Source organism: Dermacentor albipictus, chromosome 1 (genome assembly GCF_038994185.2).
Source record: "Dermacentor albipictus isolate Rhodes 1998 colony chromosome 1, USDA_Dalb.pri_finalv2, whole genome shotgun sequence".
Classification (NCBI taxonomy): Eukaryota; Metazoa; Arthropoda; class Arachnida; order Ixodida; family Ixodidae; genus Dermacentor; species Dermacentor albipictus.
The window spans coordinates 123,358,714-123,386,359 of NC_091821.1; the positions used below are offsets into that span (position 1 = coordinate 123,358,714).

The following is a 27,646-nucleotide window of genomic DNA, read 5'->3' on the forward strand; positions in this document are numbered from 1 at the left end:
GGGGTGCCACTCGGGAAATTGCCGCAATGAGAGCGGCTCACACCTCCTTTACCAAAGCCGTGACCCAGTGAATACATTTTTAGTCAAGTACTGCCTACATAACGTCCTCTGTATGTTCTCCGTTCAGCCGAGACCACCGCATATAAGCGCTCTTTCAAGCGAGATCATGCGTGACAAAATGTGGCCGGCCCACTACTCATGGCTGTATGCGGCCAATGAGCAAACGCAACGTTTATAACAGCCGTGCAAATTTGACGCCTAACCAGCACTCCGAAGTGTTGAGAGAGTGTTACAAAGCAAAAGCTGCAAGGAGCAATCAAGGAGAAGCCGTTAGGGAGAAAGAAAACCGAAATGCAAAAGGAGATAACGAATGGACTAAGAAAGAAGTCGTCGCCTTTGTGCGTATATGGCTTAGATGGCGGAGGAGCAAGTAAAACTGAGCTGGCAGGGAAGCATTTTCCCAATTTATAGTAAGTACAGCGGGGCGTGGCACTTTCTGAGGCCCCGACGTTTCTGCGCAGGCGCGAGTAAGAGCATGTGCAAGAGAGAAAATCTAGCTCCCTTTGCTCACTGAAAAAATTGGAGGACGCTTAAGCTTCACCTTTAAATGTGGAACGCGATAATATTCAAATATTCCTAGCTGCTTCTCACGCTTCCCGGCAACTGCAGCGAATGTAATATAGTAATGTTTACCAAGACATTCTCGCGGCAAACGCTATGCACGAAGGCAGGCTTCCTGGTAGAAACGCGGCCTCTTGCGTGGGCCGCGATGGATGGATGGATAGATGTTATGAGCGTCCCCTTTGGAACGGGATGGCGGGTTGCGCCATAAAGCTCTTATTGCTTTATTGCCTACCTATGTTAAAAAATAAAAAAAGAGAAGGAAAGAAAAAACCACGATGAATTCCCATAACTAAAGTTTCTGAACCCCTATTGTGAGCTTTGATGTTGTACGCCCTTGCTGTTTGTCGTTTCGCTACTTTTCTTCCAGCAATCTTCCAATCGCCTCTTACTAATCTCTATTGTAAACGTGTTTACTTCCCCCTGCTCTCGCTGAACCCAAGGGCTTCAAGGAGACGAGTGATTCCTGAATCGACCGCTGGGCAGATATCTTCACATTCGAATAAAAAATGCTCCATTGTTTCCCTAGCCTTACCGTAGAAAGCACATGCTTCTTTTTCATTCTTATATCTCAATTTATAAGTGCGTATTCTAAATAACGCTGATCTCACTTTGAAAAGTAATGAGCTTCCTTTCTGAATTATCACAAATTGTTTCTTTCCTGATTGTGTTTTCCTCTTAAGTAGTTACAGGTACAATTACAGGTACAGTTACAAGTAGTGGCAGGTTTCTTTTCCATTGCCGCCAACCATGAGATTATCTCAGCCTCTCTGGCTCACCTGCGCTGCGATGCGGCGGAGGGGAGTCTCAAAGAAGCGAATTTCAAAGGCGAGCTTCGAAAAGCGGATTTCGAAATATCCACGCGCCGGCGCGCGGAGGTGGCAGACGACGTCGGTGGACTATGAATTGTGGAAACGCTAGAAAAGGGGTTTGTATGAAATTTTGCGTAATATAATTACGTTTTCTTCTATATTGAAATTACAATCCGAGAGATTTCATGTCTGGAGGTCATGTGTACGTCATACATTACAATTTGTCTACGTATTTTATATTGAGAATAAAATTAGTTCAGCAAGTTCCTTGTGCCACATGGAGGGCATGGGTATGGGTGGTTCGAAAATCTTTTTACCGAAACGGCGTCCGACGCCGGATTATCTGTGACGATAGTTTTGTCCAGCGATAAACACCCGCTCGCGCGCGATAAGCGGGCCTTTCGAGCGATAGACCAACGTGAGCAGCGCCCAGGCGCCTACCGTCCCGCCGTGGTAGCCAAGGCGGGACGCCAGCCATCCAACTCAACAAAGATGGCGTTCCGTGAACCCCAACCTAAGGCGCACTGCTTCCGCTTTAGCACAACAACGGGCAGCAGTGCCAATGAAATAATCGGCGCCATCAAAAAAACGGTAGGATCAGGAGGGCTTGAGGCCCTCCGACACCAGGGAGGAGTAAAGTTCATCGCAGCTGTCGCGTCCGCAGCAGCCGCTGTCAAACTATCGTCCAGGGGCTCCTTCGTTCTGAATGGTGGCTAGGTCCCAGTCGTCCAAGTCGGACCACGAGTCCCCAACATTTCTGCCTTCCAGGTTCCCCGTACACGCGAGATGCCGCATTTGCAGCAGTCCTGTCTCCTCGTGGAAAAGTTCTTGCAATTCAAAAATCACAGTTCAAAGGAAGGCCCAAAATCAGCACCGGCGTATGGGTCATTCGCATGGAAATGGCGAAGGTCGTGCCAAATTTTATGTCAATACAAGGCCATCGCATGATGTTCGCTAACCGGGGAATTTGGAAGGTGTGCTCACGGTGTAGTTCGGTAGGACACCTAGGAAAGGCATGCGAGACACCACATTGCGAAAGGTGCGATGTCTTCGGTCACGAGACCACCAAGTGCACGTCACAGCGGACTGATTCTTGCCCAGATCCAATGCCGCGGTAGCCGCAAACACTAACACCCCTGTCAGCAACGAAGAAGAAGACGGCGACAAGTAGGAGCATGATGAGCTCCCCAAAGAACAACTCATAGGCGACCGGAACCCCGATGTAGAGGCTTTGTCTCAACAACACTGCCGCAACGAACGTTCCAAACCCCTGTCTTCATCGGAGGCTACAGACAGCCCGGATGATGAACAGTTCCCACCACTGCCCTCTTCTGAGAAGAGCACTACCGAAGTCAGCGCCACCGAGGCAAGCTCAAGCGACACGCCCTCTTCTCCACAACTCATAATCGACGAGTCAGCGCCACCGAGGCAAGCTCAAGCGACACGCCCTCTTCTCCACAACTCATAATCGACGAGTCAGCGGACTTCACAGAGCCCGAAGTCGACATGCCAGCCGGCGAGTTCGCCGACATGCCGCGTCACCAAGAAGCCGTGGCCACCGCATCCAGCTACGGCAGACACCGACGCCTGGAACCACGCGAGAGACGGTACTTGCCCAATCCAGCGGGTTCGGTATGCCCCGAACCACGTACTCGTCGTTAAAGCCTCGAGTAAGTCAAGCAGCCGACGTATTTCTTATGGCAGAAGCAATGGACACAGATGAGCTGGAGATGAAGACAGCGAGCGAATCCGAGAAGTTCGCCTAAAGAGAGCAAATCTAAAGTCCCGAAAAATTTGCGCGCACCGGGTTCCGGCGTGGGTGGAGCCCTTTAACTAGGCCTGTAAACATGGCGACGATTTTCGCTTGCATCATGGCGATAATGCATATACACTCTCTGAACGTTCAAGGGTTCTGCTTCGTCGACAAACAGAGAGAGGTGCTGCACTTCGCGCGAGCACGGGGCGTCGACATGCTTTTACTGCAAGAATGTAATTTCCGGACATGCCTTGATGTGTCAAACCTCAAGACCCATTTTGCTGTTGAAGCCTCTTTTTTTTCCCTGACAAACGCTTTGTCTTGTCGCATGGGTGTAGTGTTATTAAACCCATGTTTTAGAAAGGGAGCGCACTGTACGCATGGTTTAGACGGCCGCACGTTAGCAGTCGATTTTCTGCTGAACACGAGGTGGGTTAGGGCACTAGTGCTATATGCACCCACAATGCAGTCCAATTCAATGGAATTGTTCGAATCACTTGACACACATACGTTCGAGCCTTAATCGACATTCATAGTCGGTGATTTCAACTGTTGCCTAAACGAGGGCCGTGACTCTCGCGGACCCGGACGGTCTCGTCAATATCGAGGAAAACGAGCGTTATGCCGGCTTGCCCAACAGTTTCGTCTCTCCGATGCGTGGGTGCAGTTACACGAGGACGAATTCGGGCCAACTTGGGAAAACGGCTGGTCAGCGAGCAGGCTAGATAAATTTATTTTCCCCCCTGAACTTCGCTGCTATCTCGACAGCTGCGGAATTCTTGTTTTTCCCATGGCTACACCTTGCATTTCCGATCATCAGCCTTTTTCCGTCCATCTGGACCTCGGCGAGACCACCATGAAATGCGATTTATGGCAAATGGACGTCAGTCTACTTACAGATACCGAGAGCATCGCTGCTATAGGCGGTGCTTTGGTAGCTTTGTGCGAGCGCGACGCAGAGCACCGCTCTTGGGATGGCTTGAAGGCGGCGTGGCGCCCGCTACTCATCTGAGCAGGACGCGATCGAAAAACGACAATCACGTGCGAAATAAATGAAGTACTTAGGTGGATGCGAATCGTCTGCACTGCAAATATGATTACGTTTGCAATGCAAGACTATCTCGACTTGCTGAAAGCCAAGTACGAAACTTTACTCACAGTATCGTCTAGAGCTGCCAGTCAGGCTGCCACCCAGGGTAACCATCTGTCCTACCCAGCCATGCTCTGGTACATACGAACGGGCTCGGCAGAGGAAAAAAGCTCTACCGGAATCCCTCATATCACGCTTCCGGGTGGCACTCGCAGTGACCGCTCGTCAGACATTTGCACAGTGTTTAAAACCGTGTGAGCGAGGTGTTTACTGCCGATGAAGGCAGTTGGTGCAGGAATGATTACGGAGAAAGACTGAAGGAATTCTGTCGAGCCCTGCCCCAAGTATCAGGCAACGTCGTACAGCACCTGTACGAGCCAGTGGCACTCGAAGAGCTTCGAGCAGCAATAAAAGAAATAAAAGAAACGCCCGGCCCAGACGGCATACCATCCAGTTTTACGCGCGATTTTTCGATGCCGTGAAAGAAGTGCTTTTGTCCATGGTTAATAATTTCATATCAGGTGGCACTCGGCCAGATTCTTTCTGCGATAGCCAGATGGTCCTCCTCCCCAAGTCAGGCGGCCAGGCCTCTGACCCGCGGTCTCGGCGGCCGATTACGCTGTTAAACGCGGACTACAACATAGTTTCAACAATACTAGCGAGGAGTGGTGCTCTTCCAGACATAATCAGCCAGACTCAGGTGTTTGGTGTACCAGGCCAATCAATTTTTTTCATCTCTAGCATTGACAAGGGATGTTTTTACCTTTGCTTCTAGGACACAAATTCCAGGATGCTTCGTTTCGCTGTACCTTCGATCTGTAGCTTTCGATCGTGTTGAGTATCGGTATCAGGCGCGATGGAGGCATTCGGTTTTCCTGCCGAATTCGTAGATGAGATCAGCCTCTTGTACTCGAGCTTATCGGCCAAGCTACTCGACAACTGTTGCCTAAGCGAATTTTTGCCGGTCACGCGCGGCCTTAGACAAGGGTGTTTACTGAGCCCTCACCTGTTCGTTGTATGTCTTGACCCTCTGCTGCGCCGCATTTCACTGCCCTGCGATACGTGGGATTTCCTTGCCAGGCCAAGGAGAGGTAAGGTGTCTGCATATGCAGACGACGTGTCCTTCTTTTTAGGTAACGAATACAGCTACTATGCCTTCTTACGATTACTTAACCATTACTCTGAATTACCCGCAGCCCTTCTGAAGAGAGATAAAAGTAAGACGATGACCTTTGGCAACTTTACATCTGCCCTTGACGGAGAAGTTGAGTGTGTAGCGGGTATGAGTGCGTGCTGGGAGTAGTTTTGCTCACGTCTGGCGAAGTGGCATAGGAGACGTGGTCAGACCTGTGTAAGAGGGCAAAAAAAGAAGCTGTCAGTGGCATCAAAGTTCTCGTTGACGCCAGCCGAGCGCAGCTACATAATAAAATACAGCATTTGTGCTGCTTTTTACTACGTCGCACGCATAGCGCACCCACTGCACAGGGTTTCACAGAGGCTAGCTACACTCCGTTGTTCTTTCCTCTGGTAAGACAAAACAGAATTAGTGGCACATCCGCTCCTTTGGCTTCCAACGAACCTGGTTGCATTTAGCATCCCGTGTATGAGAACAATGAGCTGCGTCCTCACATTGCTAGATTTTTATGACCTCGTGAACAATCCTGAATAACCAGGCAGGAAACTTGTAGACTATTTCCTAGGAACGTCCATGAAGCTCTTTTTATCAGGAATAAAGCATGACCTACGGCGGAACAGGCATTGCCATTTTATAAATATGTATGCGGCAGCCTTCAATCAATTAGATTAACTTTACCAGGTGTAGATGTAGTTGACACGCTAGCAACAGAGGTGTGCGAATTACTAGCAATAGAGCACTTGACCAGTGGCATAGCCAGAAATTTCGTTAGGGGGGTGGGGGGGCTCACGTTGCAGCTCGGCCTCCTCCTTATACAGATTGTCGAGTTACCAAATACAGGAATAATAACTGCATTGTCATTGTCCAAGATGCTGCAAATGAATTCTAGAACACTACGCACTGTCTACGCACTGTATGTATTTTTCATAAAAGAGTATATTCGTGTGTTCCCAAAAATTATGCCAGAAATAAGCCAAATCTATGTTTCAATGTTTTTTTTTTATATTTAATAAGTACAAAAAAATATCACACGAACTTCAGAACTATATCGGTTCGAAACCAGCAAAACAGTGCGTGCCACTGATATGAAAAATGTAAAGGCCATGAAATGAACTAGTTCAGGACAGATATTTTAAGTAAACTTTGTCATTCAAGAACCTTGTTTACATTTTTGTAGATGTGTAGCGGCCAGGGAAAAATCTCAATGATGCTGTCCTTCTGTTCAAGTGTATTGCGCGGGAGCAGCTGTCACCGCTCTGTATTGTCAGTAATCGCACCGAAATTGTAGTCGCAACAGAGAGCACATACAAAAAGCAGGAGTAGTGCAAAATATACGACGGCGAGTCAAATGAAAGCGAGCCAATGCGAATATGTGACATACGGGGTACTTTATTGAAAATAGTCTCCATGAGCATTGAGGCATTTGTCCCATTGACTAAAGATTCGCGTGATTCCCGTCTCATAAAGCTCCTTGGATTGCTGCTTCAAAGAGTGTGTAACTGACTCCTTCACGCCATCGTCCGACACAAATGTAGTTCCCTTGAACTCTTTGTTCAATTGAAAAAAAATGTGGAAGTCGGAAGGCGACAGCTCTGGGCTGTATGGCGGATGTTGCAGCGTTTCCCACTTGAACTTTGCCAGTTTTGTGTTAACCACATCATCGACGTGGGGATGGGCATTGTCGTGAAGCAAGCTGACCCCATTCTTCAATTTTCCACGTCATTTGCCTTTGATTGCGACATGCAGCCGATCCGGCGTTTCACAATGTCGGAAACGATTGATAGTCTCTCCAGGTTTAGCAAATTCCACCAGTAATGACCCCTGACGATCGAAAAAAAAAAGTCAACATCTTTTAGGCGGAAATCAGGGCCTTTGCTTTCTTTTTGGGTGGTGAATTCGAATGGTTCCACTGTAAGCATTGCCATAGTGTTTCAGCCTCTTAATAGTGGCACCATGATCTGTCCCCGGTGTCAAATGCAGAAAAGTTAGTTATCACCGTCATTGTGATACCGGATCATATGAGTCAAGGCAGCGTCGCACCTCTCCGTCTTCTGGCGGTCGTTCAAATTCTTCGGCATCCATTGCGCACATAAGAGCCGATAGCCGAAATGTTCAGAAATTATGGTGTGAACAGAGCCGTGACTGATGTTCACAAGCTCTGCCAGTTAATCGAGGCTTATCTTCCGTTCTTGTCTAATCAGCTCATAAACCTTAGTAATTGCGTTAGGGGTGATTGCAAGGCGGCTTTGCCCGGTCTTAGATTGTCTTTGCAACTTTCACATCTTTCTATGGATCGTTTGCTCCAATGTTTCACAGTGGCCAATGAAATGCAATGTTCAATGTACACGGCCCCCATGCGGCGACTAATTTCTTTTTGGGAAACAACTTCAGCTGTCAAAAACCTCACGACACCACCCTGTTCAACTTTTGGAACGTCCATTATGTCGCGCAACCATGTTCGACCCAGTGTTTGAGAGCCTTACACATTTCTCTTCACACTTGCGTGTCACTTTAGTAAATGAGAGATGCCTGTGTGCTACGCGCATGGCTCGCAGATAATGAATCGAACCATTATTGAGCGGGGTGGGTTGGTTCACTTTCATTTGACTCTCCCTCGTACATTAGAAATGCGAAGATGCAGCTTGAAAAACAAAGGTAAAAAAAGTGTCACTGGAAACAAAGTTCACTGCACGTATAGACAAAATTTCGCAACAACATATTTACATATACGTATGTCTGTCCAATAAATCTACATATCTAAAAAAAATTCGCTGTGTGTAATGCGTCAAACAAAACAACTAAATGTGTTGGACAATCACAGATTCTGAGAATCCTAAGCCCCCCCCTCCCCCCTCTCCCTCCACTCTCCCCGATGTATCGCGCGCGGCAGAAGGCGGCGCGCTTCCTCCCTGCTTTTTTCCCTTGTGCACTGAAGACGGAGCCACCTTCATCGGCCGCCGCCATCAACAGTGATGGCGGCGCGCGACCATTCTTTCTTTTACTTGTCTGCTAGCCAGAACGCGTCTATAACTTCCAGACAAAAAAACCATTCAGCCAGACAAAAATCCTCTCGGTCAGAGAAAAACGAGCGCGCACCGGAGGGCAGGGTTGCCGGATTGGGCTATTAGTAGCCAAATTGAGCTACTTTTTATGCTGTTTGGCTTCGAATATTCCGAGTTGGCTACATGGCTATATTTGGGCTATTTTGTCTTAATGACCTCTGTGTCCCGAGGACCACGCCCACACTGACAAAATTCAGGAGTGCCTGTTGATGAAAAGCCAAAGCTCATTGCTACTGCAAAGTTATACAGACAATCTCGAAGGCTGTGTTTTTAGGCAATGTCGGTACTGAGGGGATGGCATTAAGTCATGGCTGCCTTGTTTATACGTCATTGCAGCACTAAGCTCTCTTCTTTTTGTTTCGGGTTCGTCACCATCTGCTGCCGGTTCACGTGTGATTTAGTAAAAAAAAAAAAACTCCGGGGCTGACAGCTTTCCAGTACGTGTTCTCTGCCAGCTGCTATACAGAAAACTAATATGTGGACATATAGAATGGCTCAAGTATACTTATGCATGTCATTACGCGTCATTTTTACCCGTGGTCCTTCAATGTTAAGGCCCAACCACACGCGGCTACAGTGTACCAGAATAGTTCTAGTACATTGTAACGCGGCTAATCGTGCGCGCCTGGCTACGCGTCACGCGTACGCCTGTCAGCTGCAGGGCTCTAGATAAGAAGTGTTTGGGCACGCTGCGGCCGACGCATCTAATCTCGGGCCCAGCTACTACCTTCAGACGTCGCTGGCTGGCTGCGGCGAGCTTCATCGGCCGCCGTTCGCGCACTCTAGACAACGGTGACGCGCACTGTACATGCTCAGAGAAGTGCTGTCTCCACTCCACTGTCTCCACTGTCGATGAAAACGAAATATTCTTCTCTAGTATCACCAAGCATCAACAAGTTGTGGGCTATCATCAGGAATGCAAAAAACACTGCCGGAAATCTAATGCCCTCCTGCAGTCTCAGCTTGCTTTCTCCCTATTTGCACTGCCTGTTTCGAAAGCAGCCGTCAAAGGCGTGTTGTTCAGCCAGGTTTCGTTGACAAAAGATGGTCTGAGGAACCACATGTCGAATGAGACAGTGCTTTAAGTTTGGTGCTGGCAAAGAGTCGTGACTGCTGCAAAAAGTTTCAGCCTGATGTACAATTTCTGTCGCGTTTCAACTCTACAGTTCTATATAGTAGAAGTGGCAGTGGGCGTTCACTCAAATGGGGCTATATTGTATATTTAATCCGTTTGCGTAAATCCCCAGTGTTAAAAGGGTGAACTGGGACTCTAGGCAATGTTTTTTTTTTAGTTCGTTGTTTTAGTCAAGCAGCTTTCTATAAAATGAAAGTTGCGATTGTGCCATGATACTTTCTGAACGTTTCATATTATTACATCGATAAACTCTGTAAATATATGTATGGAATGCTCGTCCACAATGAAGATGGCAAGTCAATTGCTCTCCAGAGGTCGGTGAGTGATTGCCATGCCAGCATCAGGATAACTCGTCGATTTTCATACCGTACTCCTACGACAATGTTTTTCCCTTTAAACTATGTGGGTACGAGTAATTGCGATTATGGTTTACTTTTTATATGCACGTACTTTCTGGCCATTGTAATGACTTTTTGTTCCTCTTACTATTCATTACAGTGTACTTTGCTCACGCGTATTATCGAGCTGTTATGAAAAATAAAGTTTTCAAATTGCCCTAACAGTAAGCTACCCAGCCTTCCCCGGAAGTTTCGTAATGCATTCATGCCTTTAATCACAGCAACTTGCGTACACGTTTTCATATTGCCCTAATATTGCCAGCGAATCCCTGTAACAATGTTGCGCAGTTATACTCTTTTCAATACTCATACCACCTGGATTATTGCCAGCGTCGTTATCCAGTGGCAATTAAAACCATAAACTTTAATTCACCTCTTCAATTATCGGCCAGTAGGCCACTCTGTTTGTTCCCACTCAAAGGCAAATTGCAGTCACAACTGCCCCTTCTTCGCACGAGGAAAATGCGAGAAGGATTCAAATTTTCTCCAGAGTCCAGTGTGTTTTCAAGCAGCAGCCTTTTCTTACTCAGCGTCGAGCTGCTTTCGAGTAATTTGAAAGAGAAGGAGAGAGAGACCGAAAGAGAAATAACAGGTTTATTTTATAAATGAAGCCTATAGGAAAGGCATTCCTCTTTTAATGCCTTGAATTTTGGCTGTCTCTTGGGCACTCGATCCTGACCAGCCAAATCTGATCCTTGATGTTGCAGCTGGCATTATAATGCCCGAGTCTTATGGAAAAATGCCTTGGGTAAAGCAAGGCCTGAACTAAGGTTAGCTCAGAGCATGGCTCAGTAAATATCAATAATGTCATGAATAAATCGGAAAAGAAATTATTCGGTTCCTTGAAACAATAAGTTGTCTCCAAATCCACGTTTGAGTGGCAACTCTGACTAGAATTCTTTATGCGGATCTTGAGGCCAGTGTTCTGCTGGTTGCATGCGGTGGAAGTAATTTGAGACCCGGAAAAATGCGCGGTGAGATGTCAACACCATTTGCAGCATATAAAAGCCACCTTAAGAACACAATAAAAGGTTTTGGCTATGTTTTTGGCTATTTTTCTTTTGTGCACGTAAAATTTGGGTCTGGCTGTTCTTGGACTACATCTTGAGATCATTTTGCTATTCTTTGTTGGGACCATCTGGCAACCCTGCCCAAGTGCGCGGTGCCGTCGTCGGGGCAACTCGAGAAAAACACATGCGCTCTGGGTGGCTGTGGCAGACCGCGGGTAGCGAGACCAAGAAAACTGAAGAGGCTCAATGTGTCCTCGCGAATAAAAGTAAAAGCAGAAAAATAAATGTGAACGATGTTACCTTTGCTTGCTTTAGTGTCTTGACATGAATGCTTTAGCACAGGTGGAAAAAATATTAATATTCTTTTCTGTGACATGACGGCACAAATGAACCACCACAACGCTCATCGGACCTCGCTGCGTGCTTTGTCAACTTGTCTGATAATGTGTTAATTTGGCTTGTCTCATTGTATGGCCGGGTGTACGACTTAAGCAAAGGTAATGCAGCTTTGGCGTCAAGTGTTTATGACAACGTTAAACTCACAAAGTTCCGGAATTGAAAATCTAAAGCACGAGTTTGGAAATGTCAATGCACCTTTAACATTGAAAATTTGTGAGAACTTCATACCCATAAAATATCTAACTTTGCCTGGGCACTACGTAGAAGTTTCATTGCTCGTTTTGTATGCGTTTGTCCCCTAGGCGTGCCGGCGTTGCGGAGTGGCGTCTAGTTCGTTTGTGCTCCAACGCTGGCTGCCCGCACGGTGAGGCAGTGGGCACGGACGCACAATTTGGTGATAGCTGTATCTGAAAATACGTCGGACAGACTTTTTCGCGCCTGCGGCGCTGGTGCTGAGTCAGTCATGCGGGATTAAGCTTTTCTTGCCCATTACGGCGCTCTATCTTAAAAACAAGCATCACTGATTTTTCTGGGGGAGCTCCAGGCGCCGGAGTAGAGGCCCGGTCTGCTGTCCTGGTGCAGTATCTTAGCTCTTGGCAGGCTTTTCCTATGCTGCTTTACGCGACTTTTCAGGAGCATTTTTGAGTGGTCCTCTTTGAGCGAAATAAACGCACAGCGCCTTAGTAACCACTGTTGAACGTCTCGCCCACGATAGTTTAGGATAGCCTAGGTTTAGGTTACCTTAGGTTAGGTTAGCGTAAAAGAGGTTAGGATGGCGTGGCGTATTCTCACTGCGCTTACGCCATAAGGATTATTGTCTTTGCTGCTCGGCCACGTCTGGTTAGGTTACGGTTAGGTTAAGTTAGGCTAGCGTAGGAGGCCTTAGGGTAGCGTGACGTATTCTTATAGCAGTTGCATCAAGCCTCACCGGTGGCCTTTCAGCCACTTGCGTTCAACCGCGGTTGCTAAGGTGCTCTGCCTTCTAGATATTGAAGATAGGTGGCCCGGCCTCTACTACGGTCCCCACTACTCCCACGGAAACATCTATGATGTTATTTTCAAGGTACATTGGCGTAATGCGCGAGAAAGCTATGATCCTGTACGACTTACTTAGCACGAGCGCCATGGGTGCGAGACAGTCTGTCCGACACAACGGTCGCCAGATGGGGCGTCAGTGCCAGCTGCTTCACCTATTTCACCGCGCCCGCAGCCAGCGTCCGAGCCTAAACAAACTCGACTCCACTGCGCAATGCCGGCGCGCCTAGGGACAAACGCATACAACAGGCGCTAAGAAACTTCTCCGTAGTTCATAGGCAGAGATATATTCAAGGAACAAAAGGCGCTAGATTTTCTCTCTCGTGCATGCGCACAAATGTACGGCGCCTCTGGAAGTGCCACGCCCCGTTGTAAGTAAAATCGCGACCGGGAAGGAGCAAAAACATGGCGTGAGCTGGCTGGCCAACGAGCCGATTGTTGTCGGTGGCAATTATCGTCATAGTACCGGTGACGATAGGCGACTGTGTTCGCGTTGTGAAGTCATCTGCCCGCGTGGATGAACGCCCTCGGTGATTTCAGTGATCGATTATATCGATGTTACCGTAACTTGCAAGAAGCCGGTGCAACTTCGACAACTCGTGGCAGTGCGACCCGTGCGACGGCCACAGGGCGACAATCAGCAGCGGTGAGCTTCCATGTGCGCTGGATCGTCGACCCCTGGAATGTGTGCTGTACAGCTGCGCACCAGTGACGATTCGGTAGGTTCATTTTTGCTTCTCATGCTACCAAATGCTTAATTTCTGCCATTGCATTATTCTGAGGCAGCACATAACGAATCTCGGTGATTAAACACCTGAACGTGTACTAATAATGCGGTGACGTGCATTGAAGTTTTGGCATGTTAACTATATATATAACTGTAGGCGTAGTTCCGTTTTGGTTTCCTCAAATTGCATTATTTCTGGGGATACTTTTTCCCGCGTAGCCAGGTGTCCTTTTGTTGAAATATTATGCGCGGATTTTCACAAGGTCTTGCGTTTTATGGCGCCGCTACTTATCACGCGTAGCCGCCTAACTATGAAATCTCCCGTTTTTTTATCCCCTTCATGGACTTTGTGAAATGAATTCATTGCATTTCGTTGTTTAAGTTTGTCGAAGGACGGCTTTATTTTGAACAGTTTTCTGAAGTGTTAGGCACTTTCCTCTGTTTAATGAGTGGATTTGCGTGGGTTTTTGACTTTCCTGTTCAATGCTTCGAGTTCACTGGAATTCAAAGCCAAATTTAACTCGAAGCGTGGTTGACGCGAAAATAATCGTTAAACTCCAACGACTCCGGCGCTGGCAGTGGCAAATTTTGCCACTGGCAAAATTTCAACGACGCGACATCTCACGTCGAGCTAGCAGTTTCAAGTTTTATTGCGGACTGAAAAACCTGTGTATTTCAGTACTTGCGTTGTTTCATAATGTTGTCAGAAAGCAGCGCTGCATTGCTAAAAAAGTATGAAAGACCCCCCAAAATGCATATCAACAAGTTGTACATTTTTCTTGTGTAGTGGCTGCTATGTTGTGTTGATTTTCGGCTATGAGGTACCCACTAGTCCCAAAATAGGCATTAATAAGACATTTTTATGAGGTTTTGTTTCTTAAATTATCAAATTTCTGAAATTTCATTTTGTTCTCACCAAACTTAATTTTTTCTGTACGGGATTAAAACGGGAGAGGTTGACGCACCTAAGAACTCACCAAAGAAAGCAAACCCCTCTCTCTTCAGTGCAACTATACAGGGTGTTTCAGCTAACTTGGGCCAAGTATTACAGAAAAAGAAAGATACGCGCTGTACGCGTGTCGAGTTGCCATAGTGTTGCTCTGAGCCATATGGAGCAGGTCATGATATATTGTTCATTCAGCCAAGCTGTCTAATTAACAAAGATTGCTTAATTAACGTAATAAATATAAGCTCTAGCGAAAGATCTGCAATACAAATGTTGTAGCGCTTGTTCGGAAATATCGGATTATTTCGTCTGTGCTAAGTTTACTGCCCAGTTAAATTTTTTTACCAGCGTTTCTTTAAAGTGCGCGAAATTTTAAAAATACCACGTGACTGTTGGCTAAAGCACCGCGCTTTTAGTACCCTCAAATGTAAGCTGAACGAATTAGCAAAGGCTGCTCCACGCACAGAGGTCGATTGAGCAGGCTGTCTTTACCGCGATGGATTTTAAGTAAAAAATAGGGCGTACCGTTTCAAGAAAGGATTTTTTCAACGAAAAGGCGGCCGCCACGTGTGAATTTGATATGGGACCTGAAGCGGCATTTGATATGCAGAACCATTTTTTTTCTCTTTTCTTTTCGGATCATTGAAAAAACACGATGGAGGGGGTGAGGCTGACAGTGTGGTGACAACGAATATAATAACCATGCTGCCTTCGGTCCGTTGCAGTCAATCGCAGTCACCGGCAGCCTGTTCAATCGATCTCTGTGCGCGGAGCAGCCTTTGCGAATTCGTTCAACTTACATTTGAGGACACTAAAAGCGCGGCGCGTTAACTGGCGGTCACGTGGTATATTTAAGATTTCGCGCACTTTAAAGAAAGGCTGGAAGAAAATTACAGTGCACTAATATTAGCATAGATGAAATAATTCGATGCTTCAGAAAAGGTGCTACAACACTTAAATTTAAGATCTTTCGCTAGAGTTAACATTTAAGAAGTTAAGTAAGCTTTGTTAATCACCCCAGCTTGGCGGATTGAATAAATATATCATGACGTGCTCTGTATGGCTCACAACAATACTGCGGCAATCGGACACGCATAGCGCCTACGTTCTGGCCTACGTTTAATACTTGGCCCAAGTTAGCTGAAACACCCTGTAGAGTGGATCACAGGAGCGGTAAGCAAAAATCAGGCCCAGAGTGGCTGTTCATTGCAGGGCGCAAAGACCATATGCTTATTAGGAGGCACACTAAGAAAAAGTCAATATTTTGCCAGCACAAAAGCGGAGTGAAGTGCAGAAAGAGACAAGCGTTTGCATTATTGCTCGCATGCGGATGACATTGAAGCCATTGCACGCACTGCAACATCACTTCAGTTAGACATATATTCAAGAGACCTCTCTGTCTCTCTCTCATTTCTGCTGATTTCACAGGAGTGAGAAGTCACTGAGTTTGTTTAGCCGAATGTAAATGAACGCAAATGCGGCTGAATTCCAGTAAGTGCAAGGGACATAAATGAGTGCCCCTGAGTGACAGTTGACAATGTGGACCAATTAGTTGTTAGCTGCAAGTCTGAAGAAATGTGACTAGGAAATAAACCATGAGCCCAAGCACATTAGGTTGATTGCGAAAAGGACAAGTATATTTGAAATGTGTTTGTGCAGAACGTTGAGAACGCAACTGAGCGTATTTTGCTCGCTTTAGTTGCTTGCTCAGGCCATTACATATGTTCATAACTCACCGGGGTTGCTTAGTGGCTATGGTGTTGGGCTGTTGAGCACGAGTTCGCGCGATCGAATCCTGGCCACGGCGGCCGCACTTCAATGGGGGCGAAATGCGAAAACACCCGTGTAATTAGATTTGGGTGCACTTTAAAGAACCTCAGGTTGTCCAAATTTCCAGAGCCCCCCACTACGGCATGCGTCATAATCAGAAAGTGGTTTTGGCACGTAAGACCTCATTATTTATTCATTTATTTTTTTACGTGTGTTCGTCTGTTCTCATAACTTGAATACTTTGTTTACGTTTGCGCTTACTGCATTCATATTATGTATAGGGATGGACTTCGGTTCTAATAATGCCAGTGAAATTACAAATACAGTTCTGTAACTTGAAAGGTCGGACACATTCGCATGTCGATCACAATCTCTTATGATTTATGCACATGTGATGTGTGTGACACAGAATGCTCAGTTTTCTGTAGTAAATCATCGGCACTTAGTTTTATAATATTAGGATGGATAGCTGAGCGTGTTGGTTGAGAATGACCTGATGTGAAAGGCGCGGAGCTGACGACGGAAAAAGAGAGAAACGCACACGCAAGGCGCCTTATTTACTTCCAAGAATGTGTAATCAGAAAAAAAAATGCCACCATGGTATAAAAGGGGAGCTATCACAGGTCATCTGGGCGCATTCGCCTTCAGGTAAAGCAGTTCCTTTTTGCGGTCATGACGTTGATGCAACGCTCACGTACCTATCACCTGTCTCAATGATACTTTTGTTCTCAATTACTAATCAAACCCATTTGTCACGGTTACTGGTAGGCGTGAAAATTTGGCTTAGATTTGCAATCTGTACGATGAATTGCCAAGTGGCCCTCTCTCCCATTTCTAACATTGCATTGATCTTGCCTCGGCCTCTTATTCAGGCATTGCTCAGTTTCGCCCACCTACTTTATACCACATGACAAAGGAACTTCACAAACGACTGCTGCCTGACAATCGACGTATTTACTTTTGTGATTTGTGACAGAAGCCGGTGCCTTGCGAAAGAAAGGAGTAGTCATTCTGCAGGTCCTTGAAAGGTTGCACGGGGCAGAAAACAACACCTTTACGTTAGTTCGTTTGGCAATCTTCTTTAAGTTATGTGACATGTGGTGTATGTAAGGTATGACTGCTGCCTTTTCGGTTCCGCGAGGTGGCTCCTGGGCCAGTTGGCGGGTTTGTGATTTCTTCAGGATTTTCTCTGCTGCGGAAACTAGCACATGTTTTGGGTAGCCTGCCTCTATTAGTCGTTCAATCTGCTTAAGAAAATTCTCTGCAGCTCGGTATGGACAAGTCTTCTTGAAAACGTTCAGCAGGCACATTTTAGCATTGTTGTGTTTGACTAGCTTGACTACATTGACTAGACTAGCTAAACTAGGTTGCCCGTCGTCGTTTTTCCACCTTTCACATTATGTCAGTTTTAAATCCTGACACGTGTTCTTGGAGGAAGGAGGAAGAAAGATAGGAAGATAGGCAGCTTAGCCAGTGTAAATACAAGTGACCTGGCGAAAGCGTATAAAGGGAATGAAATGAAACAGGAGAGCCGTGATTTAAAATAAAAGTCATGTCAAGTATCAGGGAAACGGAAGGATGTTGAGCACAGTCTGGAGAATGGCTCTCACCCCCAACAATGTGCAATTAAGCAACGGTCGAGATTGCTTTTCTAGCCGCCAGGATATGGGCAGTTAGTTAGACCTCGGATCGTTATCTAGCAGTCTCAGAAGTATACGGTTAACATTGAGACCTGTTTCGTGCAAGATCATGACTATATTGGCTTTGAACACCTATTGAACAAAAGATAGCCCTATCAGGGCCAAGGTGAAAGCTTCTGAATTGTCTAACATTGAGGGAAATCTTTTGTTGCTTGCAGGTACGACGACCGACTACAAGTCCCGGAGTCATCAGGACAAATAATTCTGAATGCATACGAAGGACATCAGATGTGTTTGTGATGACGACGCAATTATTTAAAATTGAAATACATATTTGAAAAGGCTTTTTCTTTCTCATATTGGCAATGTATCGATAAAAAACTCCCCTTGCATCTCTCTGCGTTCAACCAAACACTGCGATATGTGTACGGAGTGATCCCTTGGACAAAAAAGTTATGTTGCTTGGCTCCCAGAAGAGCTCTTCAATTCAAATACATGCTGTTTCTTGCAGCACTTTCATTCTTTCTTTTTTCATGCTAGTCATGGATAGCTATCTTTTCTTTAGCTGCGAGCACTTCACCGTCGAAGTTCCTCATTTGATAACCTATCCATAAAGAATGTGACCTTTCACTAAGTTTGGGACGTATGTGTGTTGTGTTCTTGATATTGCACTTATCTGCTATTTTACATAATTTTGTCTATCAACAAAACTTTTTAATGAGGAGATAAACTGAGAGGCCCAAATTTTGTTGGTCAGAACAACATAAAGTTCATGCAAATTGATGCGTTATGCTTGTTTCACATTTTCAATGCTGCACACGTGAACACTGCCTACCTGCTTTTGTATTTCCTGTTACAGTTTGTCCTTTACTTATTACTGTCAGAACTTCGTATATAAGCCCCCATTCTGTCTTAAGAGCTACAGTGAAACTGTGCTTCACACTTTGTTTTATTGTAAATAAATAATTCTCCTTTGAAAACTATGCTCTATGATTATGTCTGCATGAACATGTATGCGTGGATTGTACCTCATGCTTTCAGATTTAGCACACAGATGAAGTTGACATTCTGCTAAAGCATACTTAAGGCAGTAAGATAAAAACTTATGCTCTTAATAACTGTATATGGGTACAGTTGCTCTAACGAAGACAGAGGTACTGAACTAATGAACACGATACCTAAATCGGAGCTCAATCTCTCCTTGGAGATAATTAGGTATACAAGCGCACAGTGCATCTCGCCTGCTTGCAACCACTGCCTGGTAAACCTTCCTTTCCATGATACACAGCACAATAACGTCGTGCCCTCTTAATACAGCGCATCCACTTTAATACAGTCAACGCATCTTTTTATATATCCACATAACGAAAAGTAGTTTGTGCATGAATACGGCTCGTCTTTCGCATGAACAATTGATTGCATTCCAGATAGCAGAAAGTGCTCATCGAGGTGGTGCTGATCATACAAATGTAGCACAAGACACAATGGGCAAATCGCGTTTATTCCTGGTTCACTTTGCGTCGGAGCCATCAACTTGCAAGACTAGGAATGGAGCCGTTGTCAGCTTCGATACTCCGGCAAATTCGCACCTGGTTATACATTTTCAAACAGCTGCAGATTCATTATTTTGACTGCAGTCGCCGCGGTAACCCGGTGGCTTTAGCGCTTCGGCCCCGTCTGTCGCATTCCGACGGAAATGCGATAACGCTTGTGTCATGTTTTGGGTGCAAGCTAAATAACTCCAGGTACTCACAATTATTCCGGAGCTCTCCATTACTGCGTCTATAGTAATCCACAGCACTCTCGGGATGCTAAGTCCCACAATCTAAATTCCGTAAGCACGCCTCCACTGATATTTCCTCTCTTCCTTATTTTAAACCTCGCCGGCACTGCAGGTATGCTGAACTACATGGTATGGTAGCGCAAGAAACCGGAAAAGGAAGAATGTAAGTGACAGACAGAAGAGAAAACAAAAGAAAGACGCCACTACACTAACAACTGTTTATTAGGCACAAAGCTTGCTACATATATACCGCGCACAATCTCGACGTCAGGGGGAAGCAAAGAGCAAGTGACAGGTCATCTTGTTTGCGTTAAACATAACAATTTCATTTCCGCATCATATAACGAAATAAATGTTTGACTAACACTTGCTTGACCACTAATATGATATGAATGTGATATTGCTCTAGCAGTTCCTGAGCGGTTTTATCTCTACTCCTACCTAGCATTCTCACCTCAGAAAAACCTGGCTTACAAGAGCAAGATCTGCAATGCGCAAAGAGATGGGTGCTCGTGTCCTGTTTTAAGTTGTTTGCGTGTTCCTTCATTCGGTCATTCGCGCAGCGCCCGGTCTGCCCGACGTAGATTTTCCCCCAAACCGAGACACCTACCATGTCGTTCAGCAAACGCCAATTCGCCCAAGAAAAAGTTATACTGCAAGTATAACCATGGTAGCTAGTCGCAACGTCACATGCGCCCGGCAGGTAAATACATGAAAACAAGGTAGCGTGCGCAAAACAGCGAAGCTTCCGATATTGGCAATACATTTATGGTAGACTCCCGAGCGGAGATGGTGACGCGCACGGTCCGAGAAAAGGCACGGCTTGAGAGCATTTTTCTCGCACTCACGAAAGCTATATCTGTCCGTCTTACGGACGGGGCATCCCTGTTGCGGCCAGCGGAAGTGAATAGAAATATTTGTCTTCTCAACAAATTTGGACGTGCCGGCAAAATCCTGCCCGCTTATTCGATCTCTTAGAATAGAGGAGCCGCATTGCCGTTATACCGTCGAAGCAGCGCAACTCTGAAACAAGTGCAGTTACCTATAGTTGAAGATGTGTATGTTGGCGGCAGATCATATTTGACTGAACTTGTCAACGAGGCTGAAAGTTTCTCTGACAAAGCCAAGTTCCCGGTTAAACAGCGACTGCAGTGAACAATCCCCAGCGTAGCGAATAAAGACAAAGCATTGAAGAGCAACAATCGCCTGGTGAAGCATTTTTTCTTTTCGCACACCTTCCATGCTCCATAATCTTATCCCTTTTGGCCTTTCCGCCGCACATGACAGCTGTTGAAAGCGGTAGTCGTATACTGCTACTCATTTAAATACATCTTTTGCTACCAACCACATAAGCATCAGCAACAGTTACGCAAACTATATGTATACCACACATGATCGCCCACGATGACCAACTGATATAAAACGGCAGCCTCGGAAGCACAAATGTGTGCGAGCCAAATAGTTATGCGAGTCCTCCGTCTCCGCTTACTCATGTGTTCTAGTAGTTCCAGTGTTCGATTGTCACGCAATGTAGCTGGGTTCGATCATAAGTGTGTTAATATTTTAGTATTCAGTGTTTCCATGCTTGGTTGATGAGTGCTACCCATTTCCTATAATGTGGTTGTGAGTAATGTGTATGAAAGCGCGCGCTAAACAAATCTGGTTTGGACCTGTCTATAAAAAACATTTTCACGAAATATGCCCATTGCGACGCATAATCTAGAGCCGCATAAATTTGAGCCCCTCAGTAAGCCGGACAGATTTGATCTGAAATACCGCATAAAGATTTGGCCTTATGCCTGCCCTTTCCAAGCAGCCGTTCTCTGCAACGGACGGGGCCGTTTAAATGCGGGCTGCATATGCAAGAGCCGCATAAGATAGGCCGCATACGCAGCAGGCCGCTTGAAGTAAGCCATTTACGAGCGTCGAAATCTTGAGCTACTTTCCGCATTATATGCGCTTTCTAAGCTAGTATTGATTTAGAGTGTAGGACGCCCAGCTCGGCTTCGGTATGTGCGTGATTCGATCCCTACCACCAGACACCCACCGCTTCGGAGAGGTTCGTACAAATTTTGACGTGCAAAATTTAATTTTATCTCACAGTCATACGAACAGTATTTCGTTGGAGAGACTGCTTATGGAGAAGAGGGGTCAAATGTGTTTACTTAGATTCTGAATTAATTACTTTTATTTAGGCGGGTGACGGAGGGCTTCTGCTGTAGTCCTGTTAGAGGTGTACTACAGAAGTCATGGATCTTCTGGGAGAGCACGCATTTTAAAGCGAATTTTTTGCCTTCTCCTTCTACCTCTCCACTGCTGCTGCTGCTGTTGTTTTGCACGCCGTGTCGGGGGTGGTTCAGACCGTGTATGTATACATAGCAGGAGCGTGGAAGAGACGAAAGACCACGCCAGAAACTCGTTTCAACCTTTCCATTGCGTGGAATGTGCACAATGCCCTCTGGAGCTCCTTGGGCGTCGCTGCATTAGCCTCTTGACGGTTGTAATCGTGCGCGACGCCCTCTCAAATGTATTGCAGAAACTACAACGCTTGCCTACCAACGCGAAAGTTCAGAGCGGACGCAGATGGAACTATAGAAGGAGGGGGGAAAGAAGGAAGAGAATCGGCAGAACTGGCGCATTCGTGTCGGCCCTACCCACACAGAGCCTTGCCACTCTCGCAATTCCTATAGAGGAAGAGAGGGCAGAAAAGGGAAAATATGACGTGAGCATTTAAGGAAGCGGCGATTGCGGGCAAATCGAAGGCACAGTATGGTACGCTTCTGCTATTTCTGAAAAATAAACGGCATGAAAATTTCTCAAGTGGACAACAGATGCAGGGTGTGCAGACGCAAAGCCGCATTAAAACACCGTAGAGTCTAACGACGTAGTTGGTATATAAGTTTTTTCAATACCGCGAAAAAAAACGTTATAATTGCTATTTGTGCAGAAAAAGTAGCTAATCATTAAAACGCTTTCACACACACTAAAATAGATGTATTATCACATATTACTGTAAATAAATTGCATGCTCAGAAGGAAAATACTTATGGAGTTGGTATGGTATGGTAAAACTTTATTGAGGTGTTACAGATCGTGAATCATCACGAACCAGGGCGCTCCCACGTGGGAACTGGAAGGCCAAGCCTCTCGGCCACATCGTGGGCCTGCTGGACAGCCCAGAGTTTGTCAGCCAGAAGAGGCCTGCGGAGAACCGCCTCTTACCTGGCCGAGCTGTTATACATGATAGAATTTGACCGGGCACACGGCCAGAGCATGTGTTATAACGTGGCTATTTCTATGGAATCGCGGCAAGTACCATTGGTGTAAGTATCCGGCTAGATTATACGTAAGAGCGACGGATTGGTATACGGACCCGTTTGTAGTAGACGGAGCGTTAGTGCGTGAGCTCTATTGAGCCGTGGATGAGGCACGAAGTAGGTTCTATAGCTGAGATAGTACTGTTTAGAAATCTCGTTGCAGGTGGAGGGCGTGCCCATGTTCTCTGGGGAGTCGTCTTCCGATTGGTCGGGGGTAGCGAGGTGGGCAAGTTCGCGTGCTGCCCCGTGAGCTGACTCGCTGAGGTTGGGAGGTGCACTCTCTATCTGGCACTGATGTGTGGGAAACCAATAAATGAAATAGTGCGTGATTTCCTTGCCCCCAAGAAGTCTGAGGGCCTGTTTGGTTACAGTTCCTTTTTTCAAATGCTCTTACTGCACACTTTGAATCGCTAGAAATAACATTCCGCGAGCTATCCAGCAGGGCCAGTGCAATATCCATTTGTTCAGCAACTTCTGAGCCCCTGGTCCCAGCCGAGGCAGCATTAGTGATTCCTTGCCGACCATCGACAGTGACAATGGTGAACGCCCGACGGCCCTTACAAGCGACGTATCCCCAAAGCTGACCTGTCGCTGATCACTGTGTATTTGCCTAAGGAGGTTGGCTGCCCTTGCCCTCCTTGTACCGTGATCATGATCGGGGTGCATGTTCCTAGGCATGGGCGCGACCGTATTGTTCTCACGAATCGACAGAGGAACGTCAGGGAACTCCCCCGCTACTCTATCGGGATGTTGTCCGAGTTCCTGCGATATGGACCTCCCTGCCTTAGTTGCAGTGAGGCGAGTTAGCTGTGCGTGCTCCTGGGCCTCTGCAATCGCTTCCGAAGTACTGTGGATGCCAAGCTGCATTAAGCGCTCTGTACAAGTGTGTACAGGTAACCTGAGAACTCACATAATAATCTTCCTAAGCTGTCTATTCAATTTATACCGGGTCTGGCCGTTTCCGTCGATGCATGGCTGCCTCGTAGGTAAAGTGGCACAGAACAAAAGCTGCATTAGTCGAATAAGGTTATCCTCCTTGAGTCCACGATACCGATATGATACCCTCCAAACTAAACGAATGGCACTTTCAGTTTTAGCAATTAGCTCGCGTATAGGCTTGCCATTTGTATCCCCTGACTCAACGATCATGCCCAAGACCTGGATTGAATCGGCTCTGGGCATCTGGCAACCGTTTCTAGTATATAGGTTGATGTCTGTGTCTTTTAGTGATGTCCAACCTTTGAGCCTTGGAGCGCGTTTCTTGGTACTATACAGTAGGAGCTCGGACTTCAAGGGGGAGCATCTGAGACCGGTGGATTCGAGATAGGTTTCGATATTGTCTATGCCCATCATTGCCTCCTCTGCACCATATAGTGATATCATCAGCATGGGTGGTATGTTTGATGCCTTCAATGTTGAGAAGCTCGAGAAGCTTAGCTTCTGCTAAGGCTATATTGAATAAAGAGGGGAAATGACCGCCGCCTATCGCGTGCCCCTCTCGCCAAGTTCCAACCGTTGTGATTCGAAATTGGCCACCCGGAGGGTAGCCTCCCTATCTGCAACGAAGGATCTGACGTAGTTGTTAAAGTTTCCCACCTAGATTGAGCCGAGATATCAAATCTACGATATGCGAATGTAGAACGTTATCGAATGCCTTCTCAAGGTCAAGTCCCAAAATGACCCGAGTGTCGCTATAGTCGTTGTTTATGATTTGATGCTTAATCAGTTTCATACTATCTTGTGCGGAAAGGCCCCCTCTGAATGCTATCATACTATGGGGGTAAATGTCGTTATTCTCCAAGAACGTGGAGAGTCGACTGAGGACCGCGTGCTACGCTACCTTACCCACACAGGACGTAAGAGAGATGGGCTTAAAGTTGTCAACGCTAGCTGTTTTGCCAGGTTTGGTGATAAGGACTGCGAGAGCAGTTTTCCAGGACAATGGGACGGTTCCATTACTCCAAATTTCATTTATTTCCTCTGTGAGGTGTGCAATTTATGTATCACCCAGATCTAGCAACGTCATGTTGGAGATACCATCCGATCTCAGTGCAGATCTGCTCTTGAGTCCATGTAGAGCACTACCAACCTCCTCAATGCCAAACTCTGCATCCAGGAAGGAATTATCCTGGCCCTGGTAATCGGCATGCATGGCACACCGCCCTCAGCCCACTGGGAGATGTTCGTCAGCATGCGTATAGATTAAGTTATCCTAGGAGGTTACTCGTGCGGCCCCATGTACGGTTCTGCCAATGACATGCCTTTGATTCATCATCATCATCACCATCAGCCTGGCTACGCACACTGCAGGGCAAAGGCCTCTCCCATACTTCTCCAACTACCCCGGTCATGTGATAATTGTGGCCATGTCCCTGGAAACTTCTTAATCTCATCCGTCCACCTAACTTTCTGCCGCCCCCTGCTACGCTTCCCTTCTCTTGGAATCCACTCCGTAACCCTTAATGACCTAGCTTCGGTTATCTTCCCTCCTCATTACATGTCCTGCCCATGCCCATTTCTTTTCCTTGATTTCAACTAAGTGGGTCACTAACTCGCGTTGTTCCCTCACCCAATCTCCTCTCTTTTGATCCCTCCTTAACGTTAGACCCATCATTCTTCTTTCCATAGCTCGTTGTGTCGTCCTCAATTTAAGTAGAACCCCTTTCGTAAGCCTCCAGGTTTCTGCCCCGTACGTGAGTACTGGTAAGACACAGCTGTTATACACTTTTCTCTTGAGGGATAATGGCAACCTGCTGTTCTTGATCTCAGAATACCTGCCAAACGCACCCCAGCCCATTCTCATTCTTCTGATTATTTCAATATCATGATCCGGATCCGCAGTCACTACCTGTCCTAAGTAGATGTATTCCCTCACCATTTCCAGTGCCTCGCTACCTATCGTAAACTGCCATTCTCTTCCGAGACTGTTAAACATTACTTTAGTTTTCTGCAGATTAAGTTTTAGACCCCCCCTTCTGCTTTGCCTCTCCAGGTCAGTGAGCATGCATTGCAATTGGTCCCCAGGGTTACTAAGCAAGGCAATATCATCAGCGAATCGCAAGTTTGATTAGACTTTGAATAGACTTAGTATTACTCTCGTTAAGCAGGTGCTTAAGCAAGTTCCATGCTCTACCATTACACATCTGGCCATCTATGGATTTGAAAACCTCGTCCATCTGCTCTTTAGATAGGGTTATGGAATGCTCCTCAATGTGTTTGTTAATCTAAGATAAGTTATTGACTCTTCTATCTGTTGAGTATGAACTGTGTGGCCTCTAACAGATGGCCTAACCTGCTGTCCATTTTCTCAACAGGAAAGTCAGTGCAGACCTTGGAGGTTGCACGCCGAAAGACCTCTTGGAACGAACCCATCCATTGCTCTATGGTAGGTCGGAAATCTAAGGGAGGCCTCTCCTCCCGACTCAACTACCTCCAGGGCTAGTTCGCCGTGCGGCTGAATAGGCGCTCCACGCAGAGACGCCAAGTACAGCTGCACGCAATCACGGTTTCACCCGAAGCTTGCTGAATTTATCCCAGTCTGTGTGCGAGAATTTGCGCTGTTTTTTACCCATGATAGGAAGCTGGGCCTCACAGATATAATGGCCACTACCGAGGTTCCCAGCCAAGTTTTTCCATTTGACCTCAGTCACGTTCTTGACAAAGGTGAGAGCAGGGGTAGAGTCTCTACACGTGGATATCCCGATTCGGATCTGAAAGTTAAGGTCAGGGATCAGCGCCACGTCCAGATCCTTGGCATTCTGCCAGAGGTGCTTACCCTTATTGATATTATATTTTAACTCCGGACATGAAGCGGGAGCGGGGCGTTAATGTCCCCTGCGACAATAAGAGGGATAAAGCCGGCCAGTTCTATGGCCTAGCGTCGTAGAGTCTTAAACCGCTGCCTTCTGTCGTTAGGACTACTGTAAAAGTTAAGAACATATATGCTGCCTTGATTGATCTGACCAGCTATGATCTCTACTATGACATACTCGATCTTACCACCAGCCATTTTGAGATCATGTGTTACATGAGTGAGTTTGTTACTAACGAGAGTGCATAGACCCCTCCCCCGATTGCAAGGAGACCGGGTGAAACCCAGTCATCGAGACGCCAGGCAAGAGGGTTTCCGGTAATAGGATAATCTGGGGCTTCCTCTCACAGCTGCGTAGATATTGCTGTAGGGGAGCTTCCTTCCTAGAGAAGCCCCTACAGTTCCACTGCCAAATTCGGAATGCCTAAAGGGGCGAAGCCATCTCTTACGAGCTGGGCACCGATCCTTGGTGGGGCTAGAATTGTGGTTACATTACTAGCTGCTGGGCCAGAAAGACGTATCGGTGGGTTCGGTGGCGCTGCCTGGCCCACAACAAACTCGAAAGAGGATTCCATTTTAGTCAACCGCTGGTTGGTGTTTGCTTCTAACGTCATCATCTTGCTTGGCATCTTAGTTATCCTATCACGTAACTGTTTCATACCTTCTCTGAGAGTGGTTAACATGTCGCGCACTTCTGATTTAGCTTTACATGACACGTCCTCCTGATCACAAGCTATTGCCTTCTACTTGGGGTCGCGACCCGTTGCTACTCTCGGCCATCGGGACTCGTATGATTTCCGCGTAGACGGTAGCGGTTAATGCGGGTTCCTAGCGCCCTGAATCTCGCTATCTCAGCCATTATCCTATTAATGTTCTCTCTCATGACCGCGTTCTCGCGCTCTAATCTCTTGATTTTTCCAAACTACCATCACACTCTGGCAGCGACCTCGGCATCGCCTGTGATGGTCCTCCACGGACCCGATCTGCCCAAGTGGGGCGGCCCTCCTTGTAGACGACCTGCTGTTGCTGGCATCCCCTGGCACTGGATCTGGACCTAGATCGGCTCCTGGGCTCGAAGCGAACCGTGGAAGCAGATCTTCCCTGGAGTGACCACGGGAACGGCTACGGGATAAACTCATGAAACGGTGGCGACTCCTAGAGCGCAATCTCGAGTGGCAGCGACCTCCCGCGGAGGCTGG

General features: G+C 46.7%; 1 protein-coding gene and 1 long non-coding RNA gene across 2 annotated transcripts in view; both read left to right on the forward strand.

Annotated features, from left to right (window-relative positions):
* The window catches only part of LOC135904809 (G-protein coupled receptor dmsr-1-like), a 1,021,428-nt gene that overhangs the window by 15,995 nt on the left and 977,787 nt on the right, over window positions 1-27,646 (forward strand). The gene's annotated exons all lie outside the window — the stretch shown is intronic.
* LOC135904839 (uncharacterized) lies at window positions 12,703-18,519 on the forward strand. The gene is made up of 2 exons (XR_010565229.1): window positions 12,703-13,172; window positions 17,755-18,519. It is a non-coding gene; the product is annotated as an uncharacterized lncRNA (long non-coding RNA).